The sequence below is a fragment of the Salvelinus alpinus genome, chromosome 30, assembly GCF_045679555.1.
Source record: "Salvelinus alpinus chromosome 30, SLU_Salpinus.1, whole genome shotgun sequence".
Lineage (NCBI taxonomy): Eukaryota > Metazoa > Chordata > Actinopteri > Salmoniformes > Salmonidae > Salvelinus > Salvelinus alpinus.
Genome location: NC_092115.1, coordinates 33993815 through 34005171, shown reverse-complemented (window position 1 = coordinate 34005171; position 11357 = coordinate 33993815).

Genomic DNA, 11357 nt, shown 5'->3' with positions numbered 1-11357 from the left:
CTTTTAGTTGTCACTGTATTAGACTAAGAATAGGTGATTTGATGATGTTTAAATGTTGAAGTTGAACTGGTGCTGGTATAATTCTCAGTGGTTCTAAATCAATAGTTTTTTAGTAGTTGGAAAATGTCGGAAACAATAACTTGCTTGACCATGCTGTAGGTCATGTAGCTGTTTGTTACATGCAATATGCTTTGTGAACTTCACTGGACAGAGGTTGCTCTACCGTTTTGTGATGAAACAAAGGTTGAATATATTCTGCCACTATGTCTTCTTATTGTCTCGGCCTTTAGGCCTATATATCACGGTCGCAAGGAATATGAACTAGCAGGATTTATAGAGCAAACAATTATCACAACACATATGTTGTAATATGGCTTTTTTCGAGGGGCTTGGCTTTCCTAGTGATTTTACACACGCACCGCTACTGCTCCTACCGCCGTTAACCCTGGCCAGATAATCTAATCCCTCACTGTTAGCATACAGTTAGGCAAATCAGCATCTCAGCTGGCATAGTGATGAGGTTGCTGTTTTTTTTTGGTCGCCCTGAGGCCTTTCATTTGTTTTTGAGTCTTTAGTTTGTGCATGCATTCTGTATTTTTCCTTTTTATACATATGTATGTTTCATCACCATCTGAACAAATAACAATCAGTGTTGGGGAAGCTACTCAGAAAATATAGTTCACCAAGCTTCCAATTACTTCACACTGGATATACCGTAGTTTAAATTAAAGTTATTTTAAAAACTAGTTAGTGAATATTATATGTAAATCTGAAATGTCATAGACTACAAATTACACAACAGAATGTGTAATTTAGCCTATTTGTCACAGCCGTCAAAAGGAGGAGACCAAGGTGCAGCGTGGTATGCGTACATTCTTCTTTAATACAAGAATGAACACTGAACAAAACTAACAAAATAACGAAACGAACAGTGAAGCTATACAACTGAGTGCTGAACAGGCAACTACACATAGACAAGAACCCACAAATACCCAAGGGAAAATGGCTACCTAAATATGGTCCCCAATCAAAGACATATATATACCTAGACCTACAAAAACCCTAGACAAGACAAAACAAGCATACCCACCCTAGTCACACCCTGACCTAACCAAAATAATAAAGAAAACATAGATAACTAAGGTCAGGGCGTGACACTACTAAACACAAAAACTATGTTTCAAGTGAGAATTAGGCAGGTCTGATGCTGAAAAAGTAAAGAAATTATTACCCGTATTTTCTTTGGATTTCTATTTTTGTTAGGTCTATTTTTGTTAGGTCTATTTTTGTTTCATCAGACCAGAGGACATTTCTCCAAAAAGTACGATCTTTGTTCCCATGTGCAGTTGCAAACCATAGTCTGGCTTTTTTATGGCGGTTTTGGAGCAGTGGCTTCTTCCTTGCTGAGCTGCCTTTCAGGTTATGTCGATATAGGACTCGTTTGACTGTGGTATAGATACTTTGTACCTGTTTCCTCCAGCATCTTCACAAGGTCCTTTGCTGTTGTTCTGGGATTTATTTGCACTTTTCGCACCAAAGTACGTTCATCTCTAGGAGACAGAATGTGTCTCCTTCCTAAGCGGTATGACAGCTGCGTGGTCCCATGGTGTTTATACTTGCGTACTATTGTTTGTACAGATGAACGTGGTACCTTCAGGCATTTGTAAATTGCTCCCAAGGATGAACCAGACTTGTGGAGGTCTACAATTTTAGTTTGAAGGTAGGCTTTGAAATACATCCACAGGTACACCTCCAATTGACTCAAATTATGTAATTTAGCCTATCAAAAGCTTCTAAAGCCATGACATCATTTTCTGGAATTTCCCAATCTGTTTAAAGGCACAGTCAACTTAGTGTATGTAAACTTCTGACCCACTGGAATTGTGATAAAGTGAATTATAAGTGAAATAATCTGTCTGTAAACAATTGTTGGAAAAATGACTTGTGTCATGCACAAAGTAGATGTCCTAACCAACTTGCCAAAACTATAGTTTGTTAACAAGAAATTTGCGGAGTGGTTGAAAAACAAATTGTATTACTCCAACCTAAGTATGTATTCTTCCGACTTCAACTGTATATAGGCATAAGACCTCTAGATATAACAATTTCAGCAAAACAAGTAAACTAGTTATCAATGGCCTAACGGACACCCCCACAGCCCCTGCAAGCAAACCTCAAAAAAGTCCTTCATAAAAATAAAAAAATTCAATATGTACTAGGAAGGTAAGTGTTTGTTTCTTGGGCTTCAATACTTTGACTGAGAAGGTTCAAAATAATAAATAAACTGATTGAAAGTATAAGGAAGGGGATATCAGTGAACAAATACCATGGTCAAGGCTACGACTTTGCCAGTGCAATGAGTGGAGCTTACTCAGGTGATCTGAAGCTTATATCAGACCGAAACCCTAATGCTTCTTAGGTAGTTCTTTATAAGTTTTAGTTTCAGGAAATGCAAAGGCGACAGTTACAGGGATGGAAAACACAGCTGGATTGAAGGGAGTTGTGCTTTGAATACAACAGTTCTGTAACATCTTTAATAGGGCCTCTCATTCTCCTTAATTGCCAGCCACAACACGTTATGGAAAGAGATTAACTGTATATGAAGCTCTGGGGACAGGTCGTCTGGATACTGAACAGCCAATAAATTGGCAGATGCAAACAGATCTTTATCTTTAGCAGACAACAGTTCTTGAGGGCTTGAACAAAAAAATCTGTTTGCGAGATCGTTCATACATGGTGAGCCGGCATTTGAGTTGTGTGGTTGCAATATCAACAATCCCTTATCTCTGGTATATTTTGGCATGCATCATTCAAGACTACATTTAAATTGTGTGCAGCACAATGGATATATAATGCACAATGTCTCAGGAAAGACTGTCTGGGTTGGCAATACTCAGTATTGAAAACAGTCGGGCCCCCAACCTGGACCTACAGGCCGTGGTGAAAACATTTGCACACAAAAAAGGAGGTCTTCAGGACACCAGGGGAGTCTCTCAAATTTGATTTAATTTACCTTGAATATTGCAGCCCATTTGTGTAGGCTATTTTAGCCGGACAAAGACGAGTTCAACAATAAATTGTGGCTGAATTTATCCTCAAGCTGACTACTTTTTCCCTCATTGTTAGGCTATTTGATGTGTAATTTTTTATAAAAAGTATATAAATAGCAGCTAAATACGGTATAAAGTTATAGATAGTACACTGCATAATGAAACAATCCCTAGTAAGGTAGGGTTTTGAGGGTGGATTGACTGTATTATTAACAAAATGTGGAAAAAGTCAAGGGGTCTGAATACTTTCTTAAGGCACTGTATATACAAAAAAAAAAAATGGTCGCTGATTAGTATGCTGTTGCATCAAACATTTATTTTACAATCTGCAGTGTTCGAATTTCCAACTTTATTTACTGAAAAAGTAATTATATTATTACCAGCAGTCTACAAATGTCAGCATTGCGTCACTGTGTGTAGGTTTGTGAAATGTTATGCTTAACATGAGAAAATTATGACCAAATATGCCTACCAATAAACATTTATCCATAAACTAAAGCAAAGTTAAAAGCCCTGGCACCACAATGATCGGTAAAGTCTTCAAGCTCCGACCTCGTGGTGGTCCAGAGAAACTGCATGGTCAATCCCTCAGCATTGATATAACATTTGGGCAGCGCACGGAAATGCGTTATGGAGCTCAATTTGGCCTCTGCATGCCACCGGAGGCTTCGCGATTGCATCACACTATCCATACGGCGCCTCCAACCACATTTTAAGATCAAGCATAAATTGGCTTTTATGCCAATGCTAGTTGTTTGTTTCATAAGATATGGGGGTTCATCTGGAATAAATGTTAACAGATGTGTTATTATTATTATTTCTTAATTTTTTGTTGTTGTACTTTTACCCCTTTTTCTCCCCAATTTCGTGAAATCCAAATGGTAGTTACAGTCTTGTCCCATCGCTGCAACTCTCCTACGGACTCAAGAGAGGTGAAGGTTGAGCGCCAATGTGTCCTCCGAAAAATGACCCTGCAAAGCCGCACTGTTTCTTAACACACTGCTCACTTAACCCGGAAGCCAGTCGCACCAGTGTGTCGGAGGAAACACCGTCCAGCTGACAACCGAAGTCAGCTTGCAGGCGCACGGCCTGCCACAAGGAGTCGCTAGAGTGTGATGGGACAAGGAAATCCCGTCAGGCCAAACCCTCCCCTAACCCGGACGATGCTGGACCAATTATGCGCTGCCTCATAGGTCTCCCGATCGCGATTGTTTGTGTTAGCAGTAGGCTAGTGGCTAACTTTTGCTATGGTTTGTAGCTTTTGTACATGGCATGCTGTTTTTTTTTTTGCCCGGTAGGAGTGGTTATCTCTGGGGCTTGGAGCGAGTGCATGTATTGGTTGCTTAGCAGTGAGCTAGTGGCAAACTGACTTTTGTCAGTTGATTTATTGGTTCGGTTTGGCTTACTTCTTTTTACTATGGGGGCGTTTGAGCCAACAGTGTTTTGTGCTGAGGTAGAAGATAGTTGGGTTTTTCTCAACGTAAAGAGGGATCAGTTAGATCAGGTGGCAAAAAGGATGAAATAGCAGAGGAGTTGAAAAAGTTAAATGTTGCAATACTATTGGGTGAAGTGGAGTGAGTTGTTGCCGCCGGTTCTGGTGGATAGCAGTCAAGAGGAAGAATACTTCTTGTAAATAGCCAAGTTAGAACAGGGAATAGCACTTTTGAAACAGAAGATGAATGAAGGGCAGCATAGAGGGGAGAAAGATAGTGTTGCCAGTCAGTCAGACAGTCGTGTTACTAAACCAGTTTCCACCTGTGATCAGAGTGATGAGCTAGTTTCCCTAAGTGATCAGGTTTGGGTAACCCCAGTGACAAGTCAGATGGGTCAATGGGCGGAGTCTCTCAAGGAGCATTTTGTGGTATCCCCAGTGTGTTTTGTTACTCAGGGTCTGAAGAGTGCTGATAGCAAACCAGATAGGGAGGAGGATGATTTGTGTCGGGACTTGGAGGAAACATTCTTTGCCAAACTAAACAGTGGTTCCAAGGACTTGTTTCTCGCTAGTGAAGGTGGTGATTCTTGTCTCTAACTGAGACCTTCTGGGCAAAGATATGTGATGTAGTGTGCCCTCTGCAGGTTGAGGAGGAGGTTGATTCGGGTGTCAATTTAAGGGAGACATTATTTTGGGGGTTGAGTGACACTGGGCTAATAGGTTCTATTTGTGGTCTGAAAAAGGAGTTGGTTCCCCCAAGTGATCTGTTGAAGTCAGAGATTGTCAGTGAGTATTTTGTTCTTTTATCTGAGATGTTATTTTCCACAGTTGAGGAGGTTGTGGTTACTCAGCAGGCTGAGCGTAAGGTTGTTTGAGTGTCAGGTTTTGATTTACCTGACACGTTTCACATTGAGCTGTGAGAGGGAGGAGATTCTTCTCAACCATGTTGTGAGGTCACGTTCAAGCTGACTACCATTGTCATGCTGAGTGAAGGAGGGTCTCATTTCATACACAAGCACATTTTCTTTCACGTTTCCTCTGCTCACCGCCTTTCCTCGATTACATTTTACATGTTACATTTTTCAAAAGTAAGAGGGAGGACGCATGAGGTAAGCAAATGTAATTGAGAAAATACCTTAGTGTGATTCCTGTTAAGGTGGAGGAAATTGAGGAGGATATGGCTAACAGTTCCCCTCCAGCGAGTGCTCAGGGTTGGAGAAAAGTTTTGGTCAATGTTCACTTGTCCCTGGTGGTGGTTGCTCCAAGTCTCCCAGGTAACACATTTGGTTCCTTGGAAGTTGTGGGAATGCACATTTCTGGTTTGCCATTCATTTTGGGATTGAATCCATAAGTTTCCTGACCAGTAAAACATAAAGTTATTTAATTTTTTTTACTTTCTGGGAACGTACATTTTTAGGTTGCAAGGATGTTCTGAGAACGTTTTACTCTAGTTGCTTGAAAGTTTTCCTGGAAGGTTTTATTAAAGGGAAACGTAAAAATTGTTCAACTTCATATTCATCATCTCCAGCACCACCCCATACTGTATGTGAAAATAGTGCGTTTCTATGTTTTGTAGTAAAAAAGATCATCGGTGTGCATCATGTGATTTTGACCAATTGTGAGAAGGCATTACCTAATAATTGCCAACCAATTGTCTACTAATTGGTTGATGATGTCATTGGAAACATTTTGTTTACTACAAAACATAGAAATGTGGAATTTTCACATACAGTATGTTAATGTTGGGGTGGTGCCGGAGATGATGAAGTAGATTTTTTTTTAAATTTCCCTTTAATTTACTGAAAATTGAAAATATAGGTTATTTAGATTTTTTGTTTATAAGTTTCACTGAATGTTTCAATAAGACTTGTAATAACACTGCTAGATAATCAAATGGATACCCGGGCTATTTGCATTGACCCCATTATTTTATTCTTATCTATTATAATTTTTTGCACTGACTCTCTTACACAGGCTCGATGTACACTCACTGGACTCTAACCACACACCATCACAAACTACACTGACACTCCAACATACACACACACAGACACACACACACACAAAACTATACTGCCAGCTGGTTTTTCATATCCTGAAGCCACATTTATTATAGCTGGGGACTTTAATAAAGCAAATCTGGGAAAACGCTACCGAAGTTATTTCAACACATCGCCTGCAGTACTCGCCCTTCAAAAACTCTCAACCATTGTTACTCTCCCTTCCAGGATGGCTACAAGACCCTCCACCAACCTCCCTTTGGTAAATCAGATCACAACTCCATTTTGCTCCTCCTAACCTATAGGCAGATTCTCAAACAGGAAGTATTCGTGCTAAGGTCTATACAACGCTGGTCTGACTATTCGGAATCCATGCTTCAAGACTGTTTTGACCACACGGACAGGGACATGCTCCGGGTTGCCTCTGAGAATAACATTGAGGTATAAACTGACAAGGTGACTGAGTTAATCAGGAAGCATACATGGGATGTTGTTCCCACTGTGATGATTAAAACCTATCCAATCCAAAAAACGTGGATAGATGGCAGCATTCACGCAAAACTGAAAGAGTGAACCATCGCATTTAACCACGGCAAGGTGACTGGGAATAGGATTGAATACAAACAGTCCAGTTATGCCCTCCATAAGGCAATCAAACAGGCAAAACGTCAGTACGGAGACAAAAGTGGAGTTGCAATTCAAAGGCTCTGTCACGACTTCTGCGAAGTTGATGCCTCTCCTTGTTCGGGCGGCGTTCGGCGGTTGTCGTCACCGGCTTTCTAGCTGCCACCGATCTATGTTTCTTTTTCCATTTGTTTTGTCTTGATTGTACACACCTGGTTCCCATTACGTTATAATTTATTCCCTATTTAACCCTCTAGTTCCCACATGGTTTTGTGCGTGTTTGTTCTTTGTTTAGTGTTCAAGACTTCTGTGAGCTGGTGTGTTTTCCCTGCGTGGAAATTTTGTTGTTTCTTTTCGAGTAAAGTACGTCTTTTACTCAGTTCTGTGTCCTGCGCCTCACTCCGTCCTAACCGCTGCACATTGACACATGACAGAAACACGCACCATGTATGGAGTCAGCAGGTGCACCCAGTCCTCCGGTACCAGTGGAGGAGCGCGTCCAATCTTGGCACAGCCATGGATCGCGTGCTGCACACCATGGAGCGATGGGAGAGAGGGGATTTTCCCACACCCCCATCAACTTCACCCCAACCCACACCACTGTCCACCCCTCCGTCACCTGGACCCAGTGCGATTCGGCTCTCGCTCCCGAGGGCATATGATGGGACGGCTGCCGGGTGCCAGGGGTTCCTACTCCAGTTGGAGCTCTACCTGGCGACCGTCCACCCGGCTCCCTCGGGATACCAGAGCGTGTCCGCCCTCATCTCCTGTTTGTCGGGGAAAGCGCTTGAGTGGGCCAACGCCGAATGGGGAGGAATAGACGCAGCGTTGATCCGCTATGAGGATTTCATCCGCCGCTTCCGGGCGGTCTTCGTTCATCCACCTGAGGGGAGAGCGGCGGGGGAACGCTTGTTCCATCTCAGACAGGGGATGAGGAGTGCACAGGACTTCGCACTGGACTACAGGACCCTGGCTGCCAGCGCGGGATGGAATGAGAGGGCCCTGATCGACCATTACCGGTGTAGTCTACGTGAGGACGTTCGTCGGGAGCTGGCCTGCAGGGACACCACCCTTACCCTCGACCAGCTGGTGGAATTATCCATCCGGCTGGATAACCTGTTGGCTACCCGCAGAAGTCCGGATCGGGGTCCATCCATTCCATCCCCCACCTCCGATCATACACCTATGGAGCTTGGAGGTGCTGCTCTAAGGGTGACCAAAGGGGGGGCCGTTTCCTGCACCACCTGTGGCCGCAGAGGGCACACTGCTGGCCGGTGCTGGAGAGGTTCCCAGGGAGTCGAGGCAGCAGGCAGGGCACTGGTGGATCATCCCAGGTGAGTAGGCACCCGACTCACCCAGAGCTCCCTGTTGCGCACATGTGTGTATGTATAGAATTTCCTGAGTTTTCCCCGCATTCCCAGCATAAGGCGCTAGTAGATTCAGGCGCAGCTGGGAACTTTATTGACCGTTCATTTGCACTTAGATTAGGAATCCCTATTGTTCCTGTTGATGTGCCCTTCCCTGTACATGCCTTAGTTAGTCGTCCGTTAGGGTCGGGCCTGATTAGGGAGATCACAGCTCCACTATGTATGATAACGCAGGAGGGTCATGAGGAGAGAATTAGTCTCTTCCTGATCGATTCTCCTGCGTTTCCTGTGGTGTTGGGGCTTCCCTGGTTGGCCGATCATGACCCCACTATTTCGTGGCAACAGAGGGCTCTCAAGGGATGGTCACGTCAGTGCTCAGGGAGGTGTGTAGGTGTTTCCATCGGTGCGACTACGGTGGAGAGTCCAAACCAGGTCTCCACCATGCACATCCTCCCTGAATATGCCGATTTGGCGCTCGCCTTCTGTAAAAAGAAGGCGACTCATTTACCACCCCATCGACAGGGGGATTGTGCGATAAATCTCCTGGTAGACGCAGCACTTCCCAGGAGTCACGTGTATCCTCTGTCACAGGAGGAGACGGCAGCTATGGAAACATATGTCTCCGAATCTCTGGGACAGGGATACATTCGGCCTTCCACTTTACCTGCCTCCTCGAGTTTCTTTTTTGTGAAGAAAAAGGATGGAGGTTTACGCCCGTTAATTGACTATAGAGGTATAAATCAAATCACGGTGAAGTATAGTTACCCGCTGCCTCTCATAGCCAGTGTGACCGAGTCATTGCACGGGGCGCGCTTCTTCACCAAATTGGATCTCAGGAGCGCTTACAACCTGGTGCGTATCCGGGAGGGAGATGAGTGGAAGACAGCATTTAGTACCACCTCTGGGCACTATGAGTACCTCGGCATGCCGTACGGGTTGATGAATGCTCCATCAGTCTTCCAATTCTTTGTAGACGAGATTTTCAGGGACCTGCACGGGCAGAGTGTAGTGGTGTATATAGATGACATTCTAATATACTCCGCTACACGCGCCGAGCATGTGTTCCTGGTGCGCAAGGTGCTTGGTTGACTGTTGGAGCATGACCTGTAGTCTCCTTCCTAGGGTACCGCCTGTCCGTGTCAGGGGTGGAGATGGAGAATGACCGCATTTCAGCCGTGCGTAATTGGCCGACTCCAACCACGGTAAAGGAGGTGCAGCGGTTCTTAGGGTTTGCCAACTACTACCATTTATCCGGGGCTTTGGTCAGGTAGCGGCTCCCATTACCTCCTTGCTGAAGGGGGGACCGGTGCGACTGCAGTGGTCAGCTGGAGCGGACAGGGCTTTTGGTCACCTGAAGGCTCTGTTTACCTCGGCTCCTGTGCTGGCTCATCCTGATCCCTCCTTGGCATTCATAGTAGAGGTGGATGCGTCTGAGGCTGGGATAGGAGCTCTGCTGTCTCAGCGCTCGGGTACGCCACCAAAGCTCCGCCCCTGTGCTTTCTTTTCGAAGAAGCTCAGTCCGGCGGAGCGAAACTATGATGTGGGGGACCGGGAGCTGTTGGCTGTTGTCAGGGCTCTGAAGGCGTGGAGGCATTGGCTTGAGGGGGCTAAACACCCTTTTCTCATTTGGACTGACCACCGTAATCTGGAGTACATCCGGGCAGCGAGGAGAATGAACCCTCGCCAGGCAATGTGGGCCATGTTTTTCACCCGTTTTGTTTTCACCCTATCCTACAGACCAGGTTCCCAGAACGCTAAGCACTGTCCCAGATGTATGACACAGAGGAGCGGTACACGGATCCCACTCCCATACATCTGGCTTCTTGCCTGGTGGCACCGGTGGTATGGGAGGTTGACGCGGACATCGAACGGGCGTTACGTGCGGAGCCCACTCCCACCCTGTGTCCAGTTGGGCGTCTGTACGTTCCGTCTGATGTCCATGATCGATTGATCTGTTGGGCCCACATGTCACCCTCCTCTGGTCATCCTGGTATCAGTCGGACAGTGCGCTGTCTTAGTGGGAAGTACTGGTGGCCCATTTTAGCTAAGGACGTGAGGGTTTATGTTTCCTCCTGCTCGGTGTGCGCCCAGTGCAAGGCACCTAGACACCTGCCCAGAGGGAAATTACAACCCCTACCCGTTCCACAACGGCCGTGGTTACACCTATCGGTGGATTTCGTGATGGATCTTCCTCCGTCACAAGGAAACACCACGATTCTGGTCGTTGTGGATCGGTTTTCTAAGTCCTGCCGTCTCCTTCCTTTGCCCGGTCTCCCTACGGCCCTACAGACTGCGGAGGCCCTGTTTACACACGTCTTCCGGCACTACGGGGTGCCTGAGGATATAGTGTCTGATCGGGGTCCCCAGTTCACATCGAGGGTCTGGAGGGCGTTCATGGAACGCCTGACCTCAGGGTTTCACCCCGAGAGTAATGGGCAGGTGGAGAGAGTTAACCAGGATGTGGGTAGGTTTCTGCGTTCCTATTCCCAGGACCGGCCGGGGGAGTGGGGGGCTTTCATCCCGTGGGCAGAGATGGCCCAAAACTCCCTCCGCCACTCCTCCACTAACCTGTCTCCGTTTCAGTGTGTACTAGGTTATCAGCCGGTCCTTGCACCGTGGCATCAGAGCCAGATCGAGGCACATGCAGTGGATGAATGGTTTCGGCACTCAGAGGAGACATGGGACGCTGCCCATGTGCGTCTGCAACGGGCCATCAGGTGACAGAAGGCAAGCGCCGACCACCACCGCAGTGAGGCCCCGGTGTATGTACCGGGGGACCGGGTCTGGCTCTCGACCCGAAACCTGCCCCTTCGCCTGCCCTGCCGGAAGCTGGGTCCGCTGTTTGTGGTGCCATTTAATGTCCTGAGGAGACTGAACGAGGTAT